The sequence below is a fragment of the Lathyrus oleraceus genome, chromosome 6, assembly GCF_024323335.1.
Source record: "Lathyrus oleraceus cultivar Zhongwan6 chromosome 6, CAAS_Psat_ZW6_1.0, whole genome shotgun sequence".
Taxonomy (NCBI): domain Eukaryota; kingdom Viridiplantae; phylum Streptophyta; class Magnoliopsida; order Fabales; family Fabaceae; genus Lathyrus; species Lathyrus oleraceus.
The window spans coordinates 85,209,844-85,233,976 of record NC_066584.1 but is presented as its reverse complement, the minus strand read 5'-3'; positions in this window follow the sequence as shown (position 1 = coordinate 85,233,976).

Genomic DNA, 24,133 nt, shown 5'->3' with positions numbered 1-24,133 from the left:
GTGAAAAGGTTTAGGACATAATGAGGATGAATGGATGAAGATGGATTGTAAAACTTCCTAGGAGGTTCACCTCTTGAGATCATATAGAAGATGATTCAAGTGTGTCCTTTGGAATAAGCAATGGATAATAACAAACAAACAAAGAAGAAAGTCAACAAAAGCGGATATCGGATGCCAATCACTGGGCTTATACCAATCTCCTAAAACAAAACGGGATATCAGAGGCCACTCAATGGACTTACACTAATCTCCTAAAACAAAACGAAACTTGGATACCGGATGCCAATCTGTCTGGGCTTATACCAATATCCAACATATGATCCTGGGAATACAAATGCCAACTTGCAGGGACTTATAATTGCATCCTCACATAAACAAACAAAAGCAAAACATGGATGTCAGATGCCAATTTGTCCGGGCTTACCCTAACCTCCACAGTATGGTCCTAGGAATACAAATGCCAACTTGCAGGGACTTATAGTTGTATCCTCACATACAAACAAACAAAACAACACGTGATCATAGGAAAGCAAATGCCAACTTGCAGGGACTTACAATTGCAACCTCACATACAAACAAACAAAACAACACGTGATCATAGGAAAGCAAATGCCAACTTGCAGGGACTTACAATTGCAACCTCACATATAAACAAACAAACCAACTTATGATCACAGGAGAGCAAATGCCAACTTACAGGGACTTATAATTGCATCCTCACATACAATCAAACAAATGCATCAAGCACAGATGAGATGAGTGGCCAATGTGATGGTCTTATACTCACTTCCATATCCTAGGAGCAATGGCCAATGGATGGTCTTACAATTGTCCTCAATGGGTAAACAACAATGATAAGTCGTAAAGACAAATGAGATGATCATGCAATAATGAGCAATTAATGATGATAAATGCATAGAGCATACAAGCAAACATGTGCATATGAAGCAACAATCATTCAGTGAAAGCAATCAGCACACACTATAACCACACAATGAGGCTCATACAAAAGGGTTAGGCATTGAAGCCAACTGGAATAGGGTCACAGGTGCTCTTAACCTTGCCATTGAGGGGCTAAGGTGAAGCAGATGAAAGGAGATGAGGGGTGTGCCTCATTGCTCTTATCCCTGATCAGGGAGAGCATTGAATATCAGAAGGCGTGGGAGTTCAGAAAGTAGGAACTCTCTCCACAAGTTAGACTCGATTGATCTTGGGTTTGGATCTCAATGCTACAACCATGTAATGGGAGCAAGGAGAAGACTCACAGAATAGTAGGAGATAGGTTGCTTATCTCTTTGATCTACCAATTGCCTTATTTGAAGGACTTTTCCTGCTTGGGACAAAAGTAAACACACACAAGCATTGCCTCTTAAGGAGGACTTCAGACAGTTGCCTGGCCAAGTAACAGGCCAGGTCTTCCAGACTACATGAAGAAAAAGGAATTATACCTCAAAGCAAATTGCTAAATAGCAAATCAAAGCAAGTTCAAATAACTAAGCAACTAATGGTACCTGAAATAGTCAAACAAATCAGTACACAGTTCAAAAGTTTAAATCAGAAGGAAGTAGAAACCAACAATCAAAACAGACAGGCAAATGTGCCAAGCACAAGACTCAAATCATATGAGTCAAGCCACCTACAAAACAAAGGTTAGCTCATGATAAACAATCAAGCTTAATCAAATTGGATTGTTCTCTTTGAAGCATTCGTTGCTTAACCTGAAACAATGAGCTCAAACATAAGCAACAAGACCACTAGGACAAGCCTAGGGTCAAAATGAGATGAGAAAGTCAAAACAGCAAGGGATAGTCAATCAAAATCAAGTTTAAACATTCAAGAATCAAACTCAATTGGTCCCACATTCATATCATTCATCATCATGATTTCATAAGCAAAGGAAGTCAAAGCATGGCAAATGAAAGCTCATAGAAGTCAACAGCAAGACTTGCATCAAAAGCAAACATAATCAATTCCAAAAATCATCAAATAATTCATGGTCAATCACAATCCATAACATGACATGCATATAAAATTTCAGCTCATTTGGATCATGGGAAGATAGTCAGTGAAAATCAGAAAGTCAAAGCAAGTTTAAGCATGCTCAAAGAAGTCAAACAAACATGTATCAACTTCAAAAAATCATAAGTCAGTGATAACAAATGATAAATGAATGGGATCAACACCATGACAAAGCTTAAGATGTCTAGTATGCACATGTAAAATTCCATGATCATCCAATAAAGTATGAGAATTTCACAAAGGAAATGGCAACATGTATCACACAAGTCAACATTTTGGTCAAACAGGGGATAAAATCTCAAACAATTAGGAAATGCCACAATTAATCTCAAGAAAATTCACATGTAAACTAGACATACAAGAGTAGGTTCATGCAAAAATTCACATCAATTGGAGGTCAGGAAGCATGTCAACAAAAATCATGAAATTGCATATCATTGGTGTGACACAAATTGTCACACCCTAGTTCAAAAATTCATATCTTAACAACCACATATGATAAATTCAAGAACTCTACATCAAAACAAACATGAATGAGTGTAGATTAAGCACAAAAAATTTCAGGGTCATTGGATACATCCTCACAATTTCACAAAAGAATTGGCAAAAGGTATGAAATATGCATACATGAGCAAAAACCCTAATGCCATTAAAAATTCGACCAACCAAAAATTCAGCAAAAATCATGATAAAAAAGTAGACATTCATGTGAATATGATGGAAAAAATTTCATGAATTTTGGATTTGAAATGCACGAGTTATGATTTTTGTAAGTTGAGTAATCAATTTGGAATAAAATGAACAACATAACATGGTTTAGCAAGTCAAAGGTTGACCGAGTGGCAATTCAGTAAATACCACACTCACTAAACCAAACGCATCGTTTAAGGCCAGGCAACGAAATGTTCTCATTGGTTGTCACCAATGGAACAGTAATTCATGCAACAGAAATAACCAAACGCGATTCTGTGAAAAACCCTAGGGTTTGCTACAGTTCAAATTCATGTTCATCATCATGAAAAAACGAAATTCATCCAGACTTCATAAACAACATGGCAGTTAACAGTAGATTCATGCAACATCAAACAACAATAAACCAAACACGATTTCATATGAATTCTGGGTTCTCCTTAGGGTTTTACTACTGCAGTAATCATCTTCAACATTCAAACATGAAAAGATCAATTCACCCAGAAATCATGGATATGCATACCAATAGAGTCAGCAAACAACATACAACAAGAATGTAGCATCCATTTTCACTAAATCATTTCAAGCAAAACAAATCGAGCAAAAGTATGTTTGGTCACAAAATTTGAAATCCAGATTTATCATGCATAACACAACCATTTTAAGTGAGACAAGTTGCAATGGATTCAGCATCAAAAGACCTACCAGAAACATCTCATGATTTTGGAAAAAGAGAGGGTCAAAATCTTACTTGGATTTGAAGAAAATGGCAAAACAGTGATGGATTGATGATGCAAGCTTGAAACAGGTGAAGCTGATGGTTGGAAATGATGAATACTCGAAGAAACTTGGCTCGAACAACTCAAATCCAGCTTGAATCTACACTTGCCATGGCTGAAGCTTGAAGAAAACAGAGCTCGAAATGAGCTTCCAGTTGGTGTTTTACACTTGGAAACAGCTCACAACAATGATGGATGATGAAGCAATGCAAGCCAGCTCGTGGTTCTTCAGGTTTTGTGGAAAAAGTTCAACAATACCTAATGAGAGAAAAATGAGAGAAAAGAGTTTTTTCTGTGTGTTTGAGGCTGCAGCTAGGGTTTATCTGACAGAAAATGTGACTTATATTTGCTGTTTATCATTGGTAATGGAAGTGCTAAACAAGATTAGCTTAAATGAAGAGGTTTTGCCAAATTGCTAATTTTGAACATGTGTACATGGAGGTATGAAGTCTGGCCGAGTTTGGGCCTCAAACATGTTTCAAATAACCTCTTAAATGAATCCCAATTGGCCAAAGTGAGCAAAAATGCCTAATTCAAAAAGTCAACTTTGGTCCACACTTGAATTTAAATAAGACAAGTCCAAAAATGCCATTTTGATCCATAGATTTTTGGTACATGAAATTTATATTTTTGGAAAGAGGAGATGAAATGTGGTTTGTAGGAAAAAAACCCCACCAAAATTGGCCAAATGGTTTGAGAGATATGGCCTTTTGAAGTTCAAGATTTTGTGAAAATGAATTGATCATATCTTGACAACCATACATGGGAATTGAGAGTTCTTGGACTTTTTGGAAATGGGAGAACAAGATATTCAACTTTCATGTTGGGCAAAAATTCATTTGAAGCTTGTATCCTGATGTAAGTTTGGGATCAAGAAGTTTCCATTTTTGGCAGTTAAAATTACAGGTCCAGTTTCTATTTTTGGAAATTTTCTGATTGGCTTCAAATTCTTCAATGATGTTGTTTGCCATGATATATGAGGCCTATTGGGACGTGAATAAGCTCTTTCAAACCAAATCCAACCATCAAAACCATAAAATCAACCACAGTTGACCAAGTTTGACTTTTCTAGGGTTTCTGACTGACTGTGCATGAACTGATGACTTCTGAACATCCAACCCTTGACTTAAACATTTCAAATGGGCCTCCAAGTCATGTGAACATGTTGGACCAACCCTAGGGCCTTGGCTCCTTGAGAAACACCCTTGCTTGCTTGGTTGACTGATCTCCTGATCAGTTTGACCTAATTCTCTTGATTTGCTTGCACTTGAGGCAACTGGGACAATGCAATGCTATGCAATGGACCATGATATGCTATGACCTAATATGAAAATGTATGTACAATGATAGGTGCAAATTTGAGGTGCTACAGCTGCCCCTATTCAATCAGCTGGGAACCCGAACGGATGATAGCAATGGCTGTCAGACTTTCAGGGTAAACAGGGATTGAATACCAAAAGAACCGTAGAAATTTGCACCGACTGGCTATAATACAAAAAGAACCACGTCATTTACCGATGACAACTGCATGACAGCTTCAGAAAAGCAAAACCATTTACCGATGGTTAGAAACTGGAACTTGATATTTACCGATATCAACTTCAGCAAGACCATTTACCGATGGTTGCTGGGAAATAATCTTCTGAAAAGCGAAAACCATTTACCGATGGTCAAAACTTGATATTTACCGATATCAACTTCAGCCAAACCATTTACCGATGGCTGCTGGGAAAACAACTTCTGAAAAGCGAAAACCATTTACCGATGGTTAAAAACTGGAAACTTGATATTTACCGATATCAACTTCAGCAAGACCATTTACCGATGGCTGCTGGGAAATAATTTGATGTAAAGGAAGCAAGACCATTTACCGATGGTGGCTTCAAAGCAAACTTGATATTTACCGATATCAACTTCAACAAGGCCATTTACCGATGGCTGCTGCAACTGGGAATTCGATATTTACCGATATCGAAGAAAACTGGGCTATTTACCGATGGCATCTCTGCTTGGAGAGGAACAAAATCTTTGTGGTAGAACCAGATAAGACGTTTACCGACGACTTCTGGGGATTTTGATTTTATTAACAAGAGAACAAAGAATGACCAGACATTTACCGATGACTGGGATGAGACTCGATGTTTACCGACATCGAAAGATGATGTTTACCGACATCAAAAGAATGACCAGACATTTACCGATGACTGGGAATGAGAAATTTATTGGGGAGAGACAAACAAATATTCGCAACCGGAAACCAGGTAGGACATTTACCGATGACTCTACTGGGGATTTCTAGCTGGGGAATTATCAGACATTTACCGATGACTGAGGGAAAGACTCGATGTTTACCGACATCGAAAGATGATGTTTACCGACATCAAAAGCAAGACCAGACATTTACCGATGACTGGGGGTGGGACCCGATGTTTACCGACACCGAAACAATGGCGTTTACCGACACCAAAAATGACCAGACATTTACCGATGACTGGGTGAGACTCGATGTTTACCGACACCGAAGCAATGGTGTTTACCGACACCAAAAAATGATAGAACACACGCGGGTGTTGGCATGACACTTACTGGTATTACAAGAACGGACATCTGAGATATGTCAAAGCAAGGCTGATCACTTGCTGGGGGTCTCACTGGGGAGAAACGAACTTTCTGTCACCATCGGGTGAGGAAATAAACCTCTGTGGGGATATCAATCTGAATGCTGTCGAAGCAACTGTAGCAGACGTGCTGCCGACGTTGAATAAAATGATCCGCCTCTGCCGGGGATACGGTCTGATGTGGTTTCGAACACATGAATGCATATGTTTGAATTTTTCTATGGCGCAATGCTCCATATGGGATGGAAATGCTACGCAGTTTTGAGGATGCAATGATTACTATATGCAATGCAATATGATAAGAACTCTGCGGGGAAGATACACAGGACGACCGTGCTGAGGAATCTTCAAGATAAATCCGCTGGGGGAAAAATACAACTGCTGGGGAACCAACAATACAACTCCACTAGGGGAAGACAAAGCAACTCGCCGGGGAGTAACAAAGCAACTCTGCTAGGGGAAAACAAAGGTAAACTGCTGGGGATAGCCCAATGAATCCACAAAAATTCCGCTTGGGGAAATAAAAGCTCCGCTGGGGAAGCTAAACCAGGCAACTCTCTGGGGATAAGGCTCATACAAACCTCAGATAAAATAGACTAAGCTCTGGGGAATAACCGTTACTCCGCCGGGGACGACCCACAATATTCACAAATAGAAGCAACTCAGCTGGGGATGCAGGTGTCAGTCTGTTATGGACACTCGTCCAATCCACTGGTAGGATAAACTCTGCTGGAGAAATAACTGCTTTGCTGGGGAAGACTTAAACAATCCGTAGCTAGGAGAATGGCTCTGTCTGGGGAAAGAACTGCTGGAGAATGCTCACAGGTAACGACCTGCGCAACGGAACAACAGATGCCCCAGGGGGTACGTGGACAAGATATGCTCAAGTGTCCTCAACGTTCAAAAATGATTTTCAAATGTTTTAATTTTTCTGCACGTCATTGTTTAGCCTTCATGTTTTTTAGATGCAATGTTTATCAAAAATTCGGACGTTTTTGCAAACAAAACAGTAAAAGTAAAAACAAGAGAGCGATTTATCTGAATAACGACTTTTATTGATTGAAAGTGTGCCTGAAAAGGCAAATACATTGGGAAGCAATTCCTAGGAAGAGGTAATTGCGCACAAAAGGAAAATAAACTATCCTAATGGCAATGTGAACACGGCATCCACTGTTTCCCAACTCCGTTATAACTCATAGATCATCAGTTTCCTCCCAATTCCTTGCTTTCTGAGAAGACTGACTGGACCGATCACATCTGTCGAGATGGCAGCTGACGAAGCATGATGAAGTACAGATAACTCAAACTGTAGTCTTCGCTTTAATCCCTCTTTTGGCTGGATTGCCCTTTCGGGTTTTCAATCCACCGGGATATCCATTTTTGCCTAAGCCGCCCTTGCGGGTTTTCGACTTACCGGCTGTACAATTTTTTTCATTTTTATCCCTAACTTTTGCCCGAACCTTTTCTTTCTGTTTTTGGTTCGCCGGGATGCCCATTTTTGCCTAGACTCTTTTATTCTTTTTGTCCAGCGGGTCAATTTATGCGAAGTATTTTTTGACTACATCTGAGTTAACAGGGGAAGGAAAATCTTCACCATCCATAGTTGTAAGCATCAAGGCTCCACCGGAGAAGACCTTCTTCACAACATATGGACCTTCGTAATTAGGAGTCCACTTGCCCCTGTTATCTGTACCGGGAGGAAGGATCCTCTTCAAAACTAGATCACCAGTCTGAAATATCCGAGGACGCACTTTCTGATCAAAGGCTCGCTTCATCCTTCTCTGATACAACTGCCCATGGCACACAGCTGCTAACCGTCTCTCTTCGATAAGGCTTAACTCATTAAACCTTGTACGAATCCACTCGGCTTCGTCCAGCTTGACATCTAATAGTACCCTCAGAGAAGGGATCTCCACTTCAACTGGTAGGACTGCTTCCATACCATACACAAGGGAGTAGGGGGTTGCCCCGGTCGACGTACGTACTGAGGTACGGTACCCATGCAAAGCGAAAGGCAACATCTCGTGCCAATCCTTGTACGTTACGACCATCTTCTGCACAATCTTCTTGATATTCTTGTTTGCTGCCTCTACAGCACCATTCATCTTCGGTCTGTAAGGAGAAGAATTGTGATGTTCAATCTTGAAATCTCTGCACAGCTCCTTCATCATCTTGTTGTTGAGATTTGATCCATTGTCAGTGATGATTCTCTCAGGGACTCCATAACGACAGATGATTTCTTTCTTGATGAACCGGGCAACCACTTGTTTGGTGACGTTGGCATAGGAAGCTGCTTCTACCCATTTGGTGAAGTAGTCGATCGCAACCAAGATGAAGCGATGTCCATTAGAAGCAGTAGGCTCTATCTTCCCAATCATATCAATGCCCCACATGGCAAACGGCCAAGGCGAGTTCATGACATTCAACGGGCTTGGTGGTACATGCACCTTATCAGCATAGATTTGACACTTATGGCATTTCCGAGCATATTTGAAGCAATCGGATTCCATAGTCATCCAATAATATCCGGCTCTCAGCAATTTCTTTGACATTGCATGACCACCAGCATGGGTACCAAACGAACCCTCGTGCACTTCTTGCATTAACATGTCTGCTTCGTGTCTATCCACGCATCTGAGCAAGACCATGTCAAAGTTCCGCTTATACAACACATCATCCTGATTCAAGTAAAAGCTTCCAGCTAGCCTTCTCAGGGTCTTCTTATCATTCTTCGACGCACCCTCAGGATACTCTTGAGTCTTGAGGAAGTTCTTGATGTCATAATACCACGGTTTCTCGTCAATAGCAACAACGGACTCGGCTGCAAACACATACGCAGGCCTCTCGAGTCGATTCACAGCAATATGTGGTACATGATTCCACCAATGAACCTTTATCATAGAGGATAAAGTAGCCAAAGCATCAGCCATTTGATTTTCATCCCGAGGGACATGATACAACTTCACCTTCTTGAAGAACGTCAGTATTCTTCTGGTGTAATCTCTATATGGAATCAAATGTGGCTGGTTTGTATTCCAATCTCCATTGACCTGATTGATCACTAGAGCAGAATCTCCAAAAATGTCAAGTGTTTTGATCCTCAGATCAATGGCTTCTTCTATCCCCATGATACAAGCCTCATACTCAGCTTCATTGTTGGTGACGTCGAATGTCAATCTGGCAGAAAAAGGTATATGAGCACCTTTGGGATTGATCAACACTGCCCTAACACCGTTACCGTTCATATTCACAGCCCCATCAAACATCAGTGTCCACTTGTCATCAGGATCTGGTCCTTCCTCGACAAGCGGCTCTTCACAGTCTTTCATCTTCAGATACATGATGTCTTCATCAGGGAATTCAAACATCATAGGCTGATAGTCGTCGATCGGTTGCTCGGCAAGATAGTCGGACAAAATACTGCCTTTGATGGCCTTCTGTGACGTGTACTGAATGTCATATTCCGTTAAGATCATCTGCCAACGGGCAACACGTCTGGTGAGAGCTGGTTTCTCAAAGATGTATTTTACTGGATCCATCCTAGAAATCAACAGAGTAGTATGGTTCAACATATACTGCCTTAGTCGGCGAGCAGCCCAGGCCAAAGCACAGCAAGTTTTCTCGAGCAGTGAATATCTTGTTTCACAGTCGGTAAACTTTTTGCTTAGGTAGTATATGGCATGCTCTTTTCGACCAGACTCGTCATGCTGCCCCAATACACACCCCATCGAAGTCTCGGTAACTGACAGGTACATTATCAATGGTCTCCCTGGAACTGGAGGAATCAGGATTGGAGGTTTCTGCAAATATTCTTTGATTTTGTCAAAAGCTTTCTGACAGTCATCATTCCATTTGATCGCCTGATTCTTTCTGAGTAGCTTGAAAATTGGTTCGCACGTGGCAGTTAGATGAGATATGAACCTTGCAATGTAGTTCAACCTCCCTAAAAACCCACGGACTTGCTTTTCCGTCTTCGGTTCAGGCATCTCTTGAATAGCTTTGACCTTAGCTGGATCTACCTCAATCCCTTTTTCACTGACAATGAAGCCTAAGAGCTTCCCGGATCTCACCCCAAACGTGCATTTGTTCGGATTCAGCCTCAGTTTGAACTTGACCAGTCTGTCAAACAACTTCTGCAAATTAACCAGGTGCTCCTCTTCTGTCTGCGACTTCGCAATCATATCATCCACGTACACTTCGATTTCCTTGTGCATCATGTCATGAAAGAGAGTCGTCATTGCCCTCTGATAGGTAGCACCGGCATTCTTCAGCCTAAATGGCATCACTTTGTAGCAGAACGTGCCCCAAGGTGTAATGAATGTCGTCTTTTCCATGTCCTCTGGCGCCATCTTGATCTGGTTATAGCCTGAGAAACCGTCCATGAAAGAGAATACCGAGGATTGAGCCGTATTATCCACCAATACATCAATGTGAGGTAATGGGAAATCATCTTTCGGACTCGCTCTGTTCAGATCCCGGTAATCAACACACATTCTGACTTTGCCATCCTTCTTCGGCACAGGAACAATGTTGGCAACCCACGGCGGGTAACTTGTAACAGCCAGAAAACCTGCATCCCACTGCTTCTGAACCTCTTCCTTGATCTTGACAGCCATATCAGGACTTGTTCTGCGAAGCTTCTGTTTGACTGACGGACACTCTTCTCTGAGAGGTAACCGATGCACCACAATGTCTGTATCCAGCCCAGGCATGTCTTGATATGTCCAGGCGAATATTTCCACATATTCTCTTAGCATCTCAATTAGCCTCCTTTTGACAGAGTCTTCTAAAGCAGCCCCAACCTTGATCTCTCTTCTGGCGTCCTCAGTACCCAGATTAACAGTTTCCAACTCCTCCTGATGAGGTTGGATGACCCTTTCCTCTTGCTTCAGTAGTCTGACCAATTCAGCAGGGAGTTCACAGTCTTCCTCGCTCTCCTCTTCAGCTTGGTAGATGGGATTGTCGAAATCATACTGAGCCATAGCAGAGTCGTTCACAGTGGATGCCAAAATATCACTTCTGCATGTTTAATGTTTTGTTTTTAAAAAAAGATTTCAATAAAGTCACAAAAACAAAAACATTGCCATTTTTATTATTTTTGAAAAAAGTGAAAAACAGAAAAAAGAAAGACAAAGATCTCAAAATTTGATTGCAAAACGTCCTTTATTTATGATAATCATTTTTAAGCATGGTGTGGCCCTACAATGAACCACTACGCCTTGGGCAGAACGTAGGGTTTTCATGCAAAATGAAAAAACAAAGGAAAATTACTCTGTCAGTAGAGTAACTTGGACCACTTCTTCAGCTGTCCAGTTATTGATAGACTCGCCTGGTGCACAAGGGCGGACCCAGACATCCAAATCACAATCACTGTCTTCACCATCAGTAGCAAAGACGTCTCCATGGTTCATCAGCCCGGCGCTGGTAAAGGTACTCGGACCTGCTTGTACACTCTGCTCTGCTTGGAGAGGCTCATAACCAATGCCGAATTTGTCTTCCTTTACTGGCAAGTCAACCATCTTGCCCCAGCCTTCAGCTCTGCCAGAGTCAACCACCTCTTTGGCCTGCCTGTAGGATGCAATCGAAGCAACTGGCTTCCTCTGCTCAGCACAAGCTACCCCTTCAAGCGCCACAGTCTCGAATGCCTGGCACAAGGTTTCATGGATCTCGCCATCTACCTCAACATACTTGAATGAGGAGAGATGACTCACCAGAATCTCTTCTTCGCCACAGACGGTCACAATCTGACCGTTCCAGACATATTTGAGTTTTTGATGGAGAGTCGACGAGACTGCCCCAGCGGCGTGTATCCATGGACGCCCCAACAAACAACTATAAGCAGGCTGAATGTCCATAACGTAGAAAATGACGTCGAAAATTTCCGGACCTATCTTCACCGGCAATGTGACTTCACCAAACACAGACCGTTTGGATCCGTCGAAAGCACGAACAATAAGGTCACTGGGAGTGAGCACAACTCCCTCGACATCGATCTTCTTCAAAATCTGCTTGGGTAGGACATTCAGGGACGACCCGGTGTCTACCAGCACGTGAGATAAAACAGCACCCTTACACTCCATAGTGATGTGCAAGGCTTTGTTATGGTTACGTCCCTCAGGCGTTAGGTCTAGGTCAGTGAAACCTACACCGTGCCTGGTACTCACGTTGGCTAGTACACCCTCCAACTGGTTGACGGAGATCTCTTGTGGGACGTACGCCATGTTCAGCATCTTCAACAATGCGTCCCGGTGTGCCTCAGAGCACAGCAGCAGAGAGAGTATCGAAATTTTTGACGGAGTCTGATTGAGCTGATCTACGATCTTGTAGTCACTCTTCTTAATGATCTTCATGAACTCCTCGACGTCCTTGTCAAAAGAACCCTCAGCCTCCTTCTGAGCCGGTTCCTCGTCAACCACAGCTTGTTTACCCTTAGCCCTAGCAGATGCTTCAGCATTAGCATCTCTCAAAGGCTGAGGAGCAAACAGTCGTCCACTCCTGGTGAAACCTCTTGGCCCTCCAACATTGTCCACCACTGGACTTGCAACCACAGGAGTCCTCATAGGAGCACTGATCGTAACTGGCGCTTGAACTGATGGCCTAGTCTGATTACCAGCCCTTCTATCATTGCGATAGGCGTTGTCGTACCTCCAGGGAACAGCCCTACTATTTTCAACTTGCCTTCTGCCAGGCGCAACAATAGTAGTTGGTGCACGGATGGTTACCGGAGCTGGAATGGTAACCGGAGCATTGTTTGTTGTAGGTGCACTGACAGCCCCTCGCCCTCGTCCTTCAGACGGCTTAAAATAAATGGTAACAGTAGACACTGACCCATTACCTTTAACGGCCCGGCTGAACTGGAGACAGCCTTCATCAATTAATCTCTGAATACCAGTCTTCAACTGGTCACAGCCATTGGTAGCTTCAGCACAACCCACACAATCTTCTTCACAGCCTGGGTTAACACCCCCCTTCAGCAGACGTTCCTTGACTACCAACAAAGAAGTCTGAACATCTTCCACATTGTCAATCAAATCTTCAGCCTCTCCTCCTTCAACATTGTTAACCCTATGCCCGCCATGCTGAGGCATAGGATTGTTTACTACATTCGGCACCGGAGCAAAATTGATCACCTTAGCATCGATCAAGTCTTGAACTTTATGTTGCAAAGCCCGGCATCTTTCAGTATGGTGGCCTGGTGCCCCAGAGTGAAAATCACAACGGACATTTGCATCATAACCCGGAGGCAGCACTGTTGGAGTAGCCATCGTACGCAGCTCTACAAACCCTAACCGGAGTAGTTCGGGCAATAATTCGGCGTACGTCATGGGCAACGGGTCAAATCTTCTATCAGGCTGCAACCTTTGCCTCTGCTGATAAGGACGTTGCTGCTGTCGTTGTTGTTGCGGTTGTTGAGCCCTCTGTTGTTGTTGTGGACGAGGTTGAGGTGCAGGAATAGTCACTGCAGCCACTGGACGGTATTGTTCTCGATTTGCACTTGCTCTGTACACACCCCCTCTGTGCTGTACAGCATTAGTCTCTCCTTCTCTACGGCGAGGTGCCCCAGAGAAGGGTTTCTTCGAGGACGACGAAGAACCTGCATCATGAATCCTCCCAGCTTTGATCAAACTTTCTGTTCTCTCGCCACAGATGACGACGTCAGAAAAACTTCCGAACGGGCAACTTCCCATCCGGTCCATATATACACCTTGCAGAGTACTGATGAACATGTCTGTCAACTCCCTTTCCAGCATAGGGGGTTGAACTCTCGCAGCTAGTTCGCGCCATCTCTGGGCATACTCCTTAAAGCTTTCATTGTTCTTCTGACAAAGACTCTGCAGCTGAGTCCTGGTCGGAGCCATGTCCATATTGTGCTTATACTGTCTGAGGAACGCCTCACCCAGATCTCTCCAGCATCGAATTGAATCCCGCTTCAATTCCATATACCAGTCCAAAGACGCCCCAGATAGGCTGTCTTGGAAGAAATACATCCACATCTTCTCATCATCAGTGTATGCGGATATCTTTCTATAGTATGCCTGCACGTGGGTGCGAGGGCAGGAGGTACCGTTGTATTTATCAAATGACGGTGCCTTGAATTTGTGCGGGATTCTCAGTCCTTCTACCAATCCCATATTTGTAACATCAAAACCGAGGGAGTTTTGACATTCCATTGCCCTGATCTTCTCAGCAAGGGCCTAAACTCTGCGATCTCTCGCATCATTTCTTCCCATAATATCTTCGTCTTCGCTGAGCATAGTGAACAAATCCTCTTGTCTGTCAACAATCGGAATTCTGTTACGGGCCGGAGCATGGATGACTCTGGCATTAGCAGCATCAGGAACAATAGGTTGACCGTCAACTCGGATACCCCTCAACTCTTCACCTACAGCATAGTTGTTGACGGGGATAGCAGCAGCAGGAACGTCAGGAACTGGGTTTCCTTCTTGCAGAGGCTGGTTGGGCGGTGGCAATGTAGCTTCTTGCCTCTGGACCAGTGCTCGGAGTTCTTCTTGACCTTGCGCAACCCCTTGCATCATGTGAATGAACTGGGCCATGTTAGCCCTCATCTCAGCTAACTCGGCTTGTACTTGGTCCATATTGCGTTGATGGTTGAGTCGCGTTGAGTAGCGGTGCGGCCTTTGATCAGCTATCCTGTCTGGACACAGGAATCAAAGTGAGAAGACGGCACGAGAACACCTGTTCATGCAAAGATGATGCATGCAATGCTTATGCAAATGCTTTGTTTTCAAGGAACCCTTAGGGTATTATTTGCAATATTTTGAATATTTAAACATTTTAATTGCTCATGGAAATATTTCATTCAATATATTGAGACAAAGAAATACAGCATTTTTGATTCATTACAAAGAGAAAAGGTAAATGACATCCTATGGATCCCTAGAGGCTCGGGATGCTGGAAGACGAGAAGTGCACAACTTCTTGATCTCTCTCTCATAGGCAGCCTCCATGTCAGCTTTCTCTTTTGCAGGTCGATCATACCTCCTCTTCCAGAATTTGGATGACTGAGGAAGCAGAGAAGTCCAAGTGTCGTTCGGATCGTCGATCACTCGGTGCTCGAGAAATTCAATCATAGCGTCCTTCTCCTTGAGCTGCTGCAGCAATTCCTCTCTTTCACGGATCCAAGCACGCGAAAGGTCTTCTTCTCTCAACTCCTCTACACGTTGGGTAGGGAGGGTTGAAGGCCCAGCCATATCCAACGGTGTAGGTCTTGGATGATCATACGGCATCAGGTAGGTGGCAGCTCTCTGTCTGACCCAAGAGGTGTATGGCTCCAAAGCAATGCAGTTCTTTGGACCCAATTCATTCCTACTCTTCTTGTGAATACTGTGCCAAGCACGGACAAATCTAGCTTTCAGGCCTTGGGGATCTTTACCCTCCTGAAAGAACACACCTTCTAACAGAATGTTATTAGGTTTATCCTTTAGGGGGAACCCAAGCTGACGTCGTGCAAGAATAGGATTGTAGGTAATCCCCCCACATGTACCAAGAAGAGGCACATTAGGGAATTCCCCACAATAGTCGATGATCTGAACGGTATCATACACGCGATCGTACCAGGTGATATCATCATTGGTGAGAGACATGAGTCTCTGAGACCACCGTAGACATCCCTTGTTCTCCTTGAAAGCAACTGTCTGCGGCAAGTGCGAAATAAACCACTTGTACAGCAGGGGTAAACAGCAGACAATAACTCCTCCACCCTTCATATTCCTTAGGTGCAAAGAGACATAAGCATCACCCAACAAAGTCGGAACTGGATTAAGAACTGAGAAGATCCTAATGGCGTTCATGTCCACGAACTTGTCGAAGTTGGGAAACAGCACCAATCCATAGATGAGCAGCACAAATAGAGCCTCAAAGGCATCCTCACTCATGGCCTTCCCATAAAAGGTTGCTTGGGCAATGAGGAACTCGGAAGGAAAACCCTGAATTCCGCCTTTGGTAGTCAGATTAGCTCAAATCAGATCTTCATCTATGTGCAACAAGCTGGCAATCTCTCGAGCAGATAGAATACTCTCTAGGCCACTGAACGGCACTTGATCCAGAATAGGGATCCCAATAAGATGAGAGTATTCTTCCAAAGTCGGCAATAGCTGGAAGTCCGGAAATAAGAAGCAATGATGCAATGGATCGTAGAACTGAGCCAGAGTACTCATCAATCCTTCGTCAACCTGAGTGGTGAGCAGAGGCAGAAGCTTCCCATAGCGAGCTTTGAAACCCAAGGGATCTAATACATATGATGTCAGATTCCTTAACTCTTTTACGTCGGGCTGCTTGAAGCTGTACTTCCTTGTATGCCTCTTTGGTCTTTCCATGTCTGAAAATTTTGCAAAATAACCCTTTAAATTCCTTGAAAATTTCCTTTTTTTCTGATGACATGAATGCGGATGAATGCGTGAATGCATGAATGCAACAAACACACTCAAGGATCAAGCAAGGCACACCAAACAAAGGTCGTGGGAAAGCTCTATGTATCCTTAATATCAATCATCCATTTTGGTGGATTTAGGTTTTCACCTTATCGACACCCAAGTTCCATTGATATTAACGGTACATGAACCGGTTCTAACATTCTTAATATCAACCAGCCGCTTTGGTGGATTTTAGGTTTTACCCCTGATCCGGGATCCATTGATATTAACAATGTTTGAACGACTCAACCACGAATCATGGGTTTGTTGAGAGTCACGAGCATGGAGTCTCGGTTAAGAACCACCCAAAGGGAGTGTACTAGGGTTTAAACCTGCCAGACATGTTCTATCAGAGGTTCCCATAATCATCGTTCCATCTTTCGAATATTATCGGAGGAACGAATACTCGTATTCCAAGAATATTCTCAAGAGAAACTCTTATGAGTGTAGTATCGCGTGACAATCGTATCAGAACTTACATCTGAACGACCTCCGCACTACGGTCCTAAAAATAGGCCAAGATGGGTTTGGTAAACTAAGGTCCTTGGCTTCTGCGGCACATGATTGAAAGAATAATGCCTAACCACAAATAACTTGTGTGACATTATTAGTTCAACATGACCTCCACCAAGTGAATGGGCTCGCAAGTCAACTGGCTAAGGAATACTCCACACCAGTCAACAAGACTATGCCATTCTCCTATCCTAGAGTGCACTCGAGTTCGGGTATAGAACTCATCTCACAAATCACCAAAGCAAACAGCAATTGTATATCAAGCAATTCACACATTACAATCAATACAGTGATCCCAAATTGTACAAAAAAATATGTCAAATAACAAATAACAATATAGCACAACAAGGGTGAAAAGTAGGCAATACCACTAAGGATCTCTTATGTTCCCCAGCAGAGTCGCCACTTTTCTGTAGCGGTGTATTCGTCGCTATATGATTTATCGATTAAACCATAAGCAAAGCATACAATGAAATTTCGAGTCGCCACCGCACTTTTATTTATCCAAAGGATTGGCTAAAAAGCGAACAAAAGCCTAAGAAGTTTTACACGTAGAAAACTAATAAAAGATCAGAGAGTCTGGGTAAGGGGTAAATTACGCAATGGGAAGGTGTTAGGCACCCACTACGTCCTAGGTACTCCTAGGGAGCCCTTTTCACACTTGTTGTAAAAGATTGTTATTTGTTATGACATAAGTATTGTGCAAACATGATTGGGATGATGAGAGAAGAATATACAATTTTTATTGGGTTTGAACGGATGAACCCGCTGCCTACGTACCTTCCATCAAAGGTAAGGATCAAAACGCCGTAGTTCGGCTAAAAGATTTCCAAAAGTTGGTGGATTCAATTTTAAACACAAGCACTGAGGCTTTTCATTATCAATGGGAGAACACTCGACCAAAACCAACATCCACCATGCGAGGATAGCTTCGACGTACTAGAGGGGTTAGCCCTGTTTTCAGTACGGAAGTCTTACTGTCGACTCACTAAAGATAAGGTGAGGTTTACATCAACCACAATGATAATTGAAACCTATGGCTAATGCATGAAAAGATTTAACAATGGACAAAGCCAAAACAAGTGAATGGGTGAGGTTAATTGATTGTGATTATGAAAGTAGAGTCAAAGTATGATTAAGATTGATTTGAAAGAAGTGTTATGAAATGGAGTTTGAAAAAAGTCAAGGACTTGGGGTCCAGGTTTTTAGTTTGAAAACATGAAGATGTTTGCACAATATCTATGTCAAGTTTGAAATCAAAGTGTGAAAAGGTTTAGGACATAATGAGGATGAATGGATGAAGATGGATTGTAAAACTTCCTAGGAGGTTCACCTCTTGAGATCATATAGAAGATGATTCAAGTGTGTCCTTTGGAATAAGCAATGGATAATAACAAACAAACAAAGAAGAAAGTCAACAAAAGCGGATATCGGATGCCAATCACTGGGCTTATACCAATCTCCTAAAACAAAACGGGATATCAGAGGCCACTCAATGGACTTACACTAATCTCCTAAAACAAAACGAAACTTGGATACCGGATGCCAATCTGTCTGGGCTTATACCAATATCCAACATATGATCCTGGGAATACAAATGCCAACTTGCAGGGACTTATAATTGCATCCTCACATAAACAAACAAAAGCAAAACATGGATGTCAGATGCCAATTTGTCTGGGCTTACCCTAACCTCCACAGTATGGTCCTAGGAATACAAATGCCAACTTGCAGGGACTTATAGTTGTATCCTCACATACAAACAAACAAAATAACACGTGATCATAGGAAAGCAAATGCCAACTTGCAGGGACTTACAATTGCAACCTCACATACAAACAAACAAAACAACACGTGATCATAGGAAAGCAAATGCCAACTTGCAGGGACTTACAATTGCAACCTCACATATAAACAAACAAACCAACTTATGATCACAGGAGAGCAAATGCCAACTTACAGGGACTTATAATTGCATCCTCACATACAATCAAACAAATGCATCAAGCACAGATGAGATGAGTGGCCAATGTGATGGTCTTATACTCACTTCCATATCCTAGGAGCAATGGCCAATGGATGGTCTTACAATTGTCCTCAATGGGTAAACAACAATGATAAGTCGTAAAGACAAATGAGATGATCATGCAATAATGAGCAATTAATGATGATAAATGCATAAAGCATACAAGCAAACATGTGCATATGAAGCAACAATCATTCAGTGAAAGCAATCAGCACACACTATAACCACACAATGAGGCTCATACAAAAGGGTTAGGCATTGAAGCCAACTGGAATAGGGTCACAGGTGCTCTTAACCTTGCCATTGAGGGGCTAAGGTGAAGCAGATGAAAGGAGATGAGGGGTGTGCCTCATTGCTCTTATCCCTGATCAGGGAGAGCATTGAATATCAGAAGGCGTGGGAGTTCAGAAAGTAGGAACTCTCTCCACAAGTTAGACTCGATTGATCTTGGGTTTGGATCTCAATGCTACAACCATGTAATGGGAGCAAGGAGAAGACTCACAGAATAGTAGGAGATAGGTTGCTTATCTCTTTGATCTACCAATTGCCTTATTTGAAGGACTTTTCCTGCTTGGGACAAAAGTAAACACACACAAGCATTGCCTCTTAAGGAGGACTTCAGACAGTTGCCTGGCCAAGTAACAGGCCAGGTCTTCCAGACTACATGAAGAAAAAGGAATTATACCTCAAAGCAAATTGCTAAATAGCAAAGCAAAGCAAGTTCAAAGAACTAAGCAACTAATGGTACCTGAAATAGTCAAACAAATCAGTACACAGTTCAAAAGTTTAAATCAGAAGGAAGTAGAAACCAACAATCAAAACAGACAGGCAAATGTGCCAAGCACAAGACTCAAATCATATGAGTCAAGCCACCTACAAAACAAAGGTTAGCTCATGATAAACAATCAAGCTTAATCAAATTGGATTGTTCTCTTTGAAGCATTCGTTGCTTAACCTGAAACAATGAGCTCAAACATAAGCAACAAGACCACTAGGACAAGCCTAGGGTCAAAATGAGATGAGAAAGTCAAAACAGCAAGGGATAGTCAATCAAAATCAAGTTGAAACATTCAAGAAGCAAACTCAATTGGTCCCACATTCATATCATTCATCATCATGATTTCATAAGCAAAGGAAGTCAAAGCATGGCAAATGAAAGCTCATAGAAGTCAACAGCAAGACTTGCATCAAAAGCAAACATAATCAATTCCAAAAATCATCAAATAATTCATGGTCAATCACAATCCATAACATGACATGCATATAAAATTTCAGCTCATTTGGATCATGGGAAGATAGTCAGTGAAAATCAGAAAGTCAAAGCAAGTTTAAGCATGCTCAAAGAAGTCAAACAAACATGTATCAACTTCAAAAAATCATACGTCAGTGATAACAAATGATAAATGAATGGGATCAACACCATGACAAAGCTTAAGATGTCTAGTATGCACATGTAAAATTCCATGATCATCCAATAAAGTATGAGAATTTCACAAAGGAAATGGCAACATGTATCACACAAGTCAACATTTTGGTCAAATAGGGGATAAAATCTCAAACAATTAGGAAATGCCACAATTAATCTCAAGAAAATTCACATGTAAACTAGACATACAAGAGTAGGTTCATGCAAAAATTCACATCAATTGGAGGTCAGGAAGCATGTCAACAAAAATCATGAAATTGCATATCATTGGTGTGACACAAATTGTCACACCCTAGTTCAAAAATTCATATCTTAACAACCACATATGATAAATTCAAGAACTCTACATCAAAACAAACATGAATGAGTGTAGATTAAGCACAAAAAATTTCAGGGTCATTGGATACATCCTCACAATTTCACAAAAGAATTGGCAAAAGGTATGAAATATGCATACATGAGCAAAAACCCTAATGCCATTAAAAATTAGACCAACTAAAAATTCAGCAAAAATCATGATAAAAAAGTAGACATTCATGTGAATATGATGGAAAAAATTTCATGAATTTTGGATTTGAAATGCACGAGTTATGATTTTTGTAAGTTGAGTAATCAATTTGGAATAAAATGAACAACATAACATGGTTTAGCAAGTCAAAGGTTGACCGAGTGGCAATTCAGTAAATACCACACTCACTAAACCAAACGCATCGTTTAAGGCCAGGCAACGAAATGTTCTCATTGGTTGTCACCAATGGAACAGTAATTCATGCAACAGAAATAACCAAACGCGATTCTGTGAAAAACCCTAGGGTTTGCTACAGTTCAAATTCATGTTCATCATCATGAAAAAACGAAATTCATCCAGACTTCATAAACAACATGGCAGTTAACAGTAGATTCATGCAACATCAAACAACAATAAACCAAACACGATTTCATATGAATTCTGGGTTCTCCTTAGGGTTTTACTACTGCAGTAATCATCTTCAACATTCAAACATGAAAAGATCAATTCACCCAGAAATCATGGATATGCATACCAATAGAGTCAGCAAACAACATACAACAAGAATGTAGCATCCATTTCCACTAAATCATTTCAAGCAAAACAAATCGAGCAAAAGTATGTTTGGTCACAAAATTTGAAATCCAGATTTATCATGCATAACACAACCATTTTAAGTGAGACAAGTTGCAATGGATTCAGCATCAAAAGACCTACCAGAAACATCTCATGATTTTGGAAAAAGAGAGGGTCAAAATCTTACTTGGATTTGAAGAAAATGGCAAAACAGTGATGGATTGATGATGCAAGCTTGAAACAGGTGAAGCTGATGGTTGGAAATGATGAATACTCGAAGAAACTTGGCTCGAACAACTCAAATCCAGCTTGAATCTACACTTGCCATGGCTGAAGCTTGAAGAAAACAGAGCTCGAAATGAGCTTCCAGTTGGTGTTTTACACTTGGAAACAGCTCACAACAATGATGGATGATGAAGCAATGCAAGCCAGCTCGTGGTTCTTCAGGTTTTGTGGAAAAAGTTCAACAATACCTAATGAGAGAAAAATGAGAGAAAAGAGTTTTTTCTGTGTGTTTGAGGCTGCAGCTAGGGTTTATCTGACAGAAAATGTGACTTATATTTGCTGTTTATCATTGGTAATGGAAGTGCTAAACAAGATTAGCTTAAATGAAGAGGTTTTGCCAAATTGCTAATTTTGAACATGTGTACATGGAGGTATGAAGTCTGGCCGAGTTTGGGCCTCAAACATGTTTCAAATAACCTCTTAAATGAATCCCAATTGGCCAAAGTGAGCAAAAATGCCTAATTCAAAAAGTCAACTTTGGTCCACACTTGAATTTAAATAAGACAAGTCCAAAAATGCCATTTTGATCCATAGATTTTTGGTACATGAAATTTATATTTTTGGAAAGAGGAGATGAAATGTGGTTTGTAGGAAAAAACCCCACCAAAATTGGCCAAATGGTTTGAGAGATATGGCCTTTTGAAGTTCAAGATTTTGTGAAAATGAATTGATCATATCTTGACAACCATACATGGGAATTGAGAGTTCTTGGACTTTTTGGAAATGGGAGAACAAGATCTTCAACTTTCATGTTGGGCAAAAATTCATTTGAAGCTTGTATCCTGATGTAAGTTTGGGATCAAGAAGTTTCCATTTTTGGCAGTTAAAATTACAAGTCCAGTTTCTATTTTTGGAAATTTTCTGATTGGCTTCAAATTCTTCAATGATGTTGTTTGCCATGATATATGAGGCCTATTGGGACGTGAATAAGCTCTTTCAAACCAAATCCAACCATCAAAACCATAAAATCAACCACAGTTGACCAAGTTTGACTTTTCTAGGGTTTCTGACTGACTGTGCATGAACTGATGACTTCTGAACATCCAACCCTTGACTTAAACATTTCAAATGGGCCTCCAAGTCATGTGAACATGTTGGACCAACCCTAGGGCCTTGGCTCCTTGAGAAACACCCTTGCTTGCTTGGTTGACTGATCTCCTGATCAGTTTGACCTAATTCTCTTGATTTGCTTGCACTTGAGGCAACTGGGACAATGCAATGCTATGCAATGGACCATGATATGCTATGACCTAATATGAAAATGTATGTACAATGATAGGTGCAAATTTGAGGTGCTACACTTATACTTTCATTCTTTTTCTTTTCTCATTTTTTTGAAGAAGTGTATTTTTCCACTTTATTTTTAATTTTTTTGAAATTTTGGCAAATATTATCTAGTACCCCAACCCCAAACTTAAAAATTTGCTCACTTCAAAGAGCAACCCCAAACTTAATCTTTGTCATACTTTAAGAACTATACTTCTGCCTAACTCCAAAGAGAGGGTGGAAAGAAAAGATTTTTCAAGTCATATGGCTAAAAAAATTAGACTACGTCACCGAAAGAAAGGATAAACCTCAAAGTGGTTAGTAATGGATATACCTATTACTACATGATGGTTGAAAAAGGCGCAAAACTATAAACAAAAGATTGGCTCAGTATGTGTCGGTCAAACCAGATATACTTAATGGAAAATAGATCAAATGAGATAAAATAATAATGCATGGATACACTCGTAAATAAAGAAAAGTGAATAATGGAAATTATTTGGCTCAAACCTTACTAGATGAGGTATCTGTAGGTTGAGTACACGTACGTTGGTTCTTTTCTCATCCTTTGCCTTCAAAATTTTTAGTTGCTATTGTGATGATCAAGTTTTTTTTGGATCATCTGTTCACTGCTAAAGTGCTAGACTTGCAATATGGAAAAAAAAAAGACATCTACAAACTTTTTTATTAAAGAAAGCAAAGATCGTCATGTAAGGGTCGTGCTTGAATAAATAATTCCTCTTTTGGACGGTCTTGAATATAAATAAAGTAAATTATTCAAAACAAAAATTGTTTATAACTGATGGGCTGTCTCTCATCCATCACTTCCTTTATGTCATGAGCTTGACGTCCCATGCTTAAAACACGTCAGGCGCAAGGGATACCCTCACGCCGGTGAAAACTCTTGTTGTCACTCCTTTTTGAAGTTTACTACATTTTTCTTCCAGTTGGTAGCATGTCGCTAGATACTCCAAATATGGTGTCCATTCATATG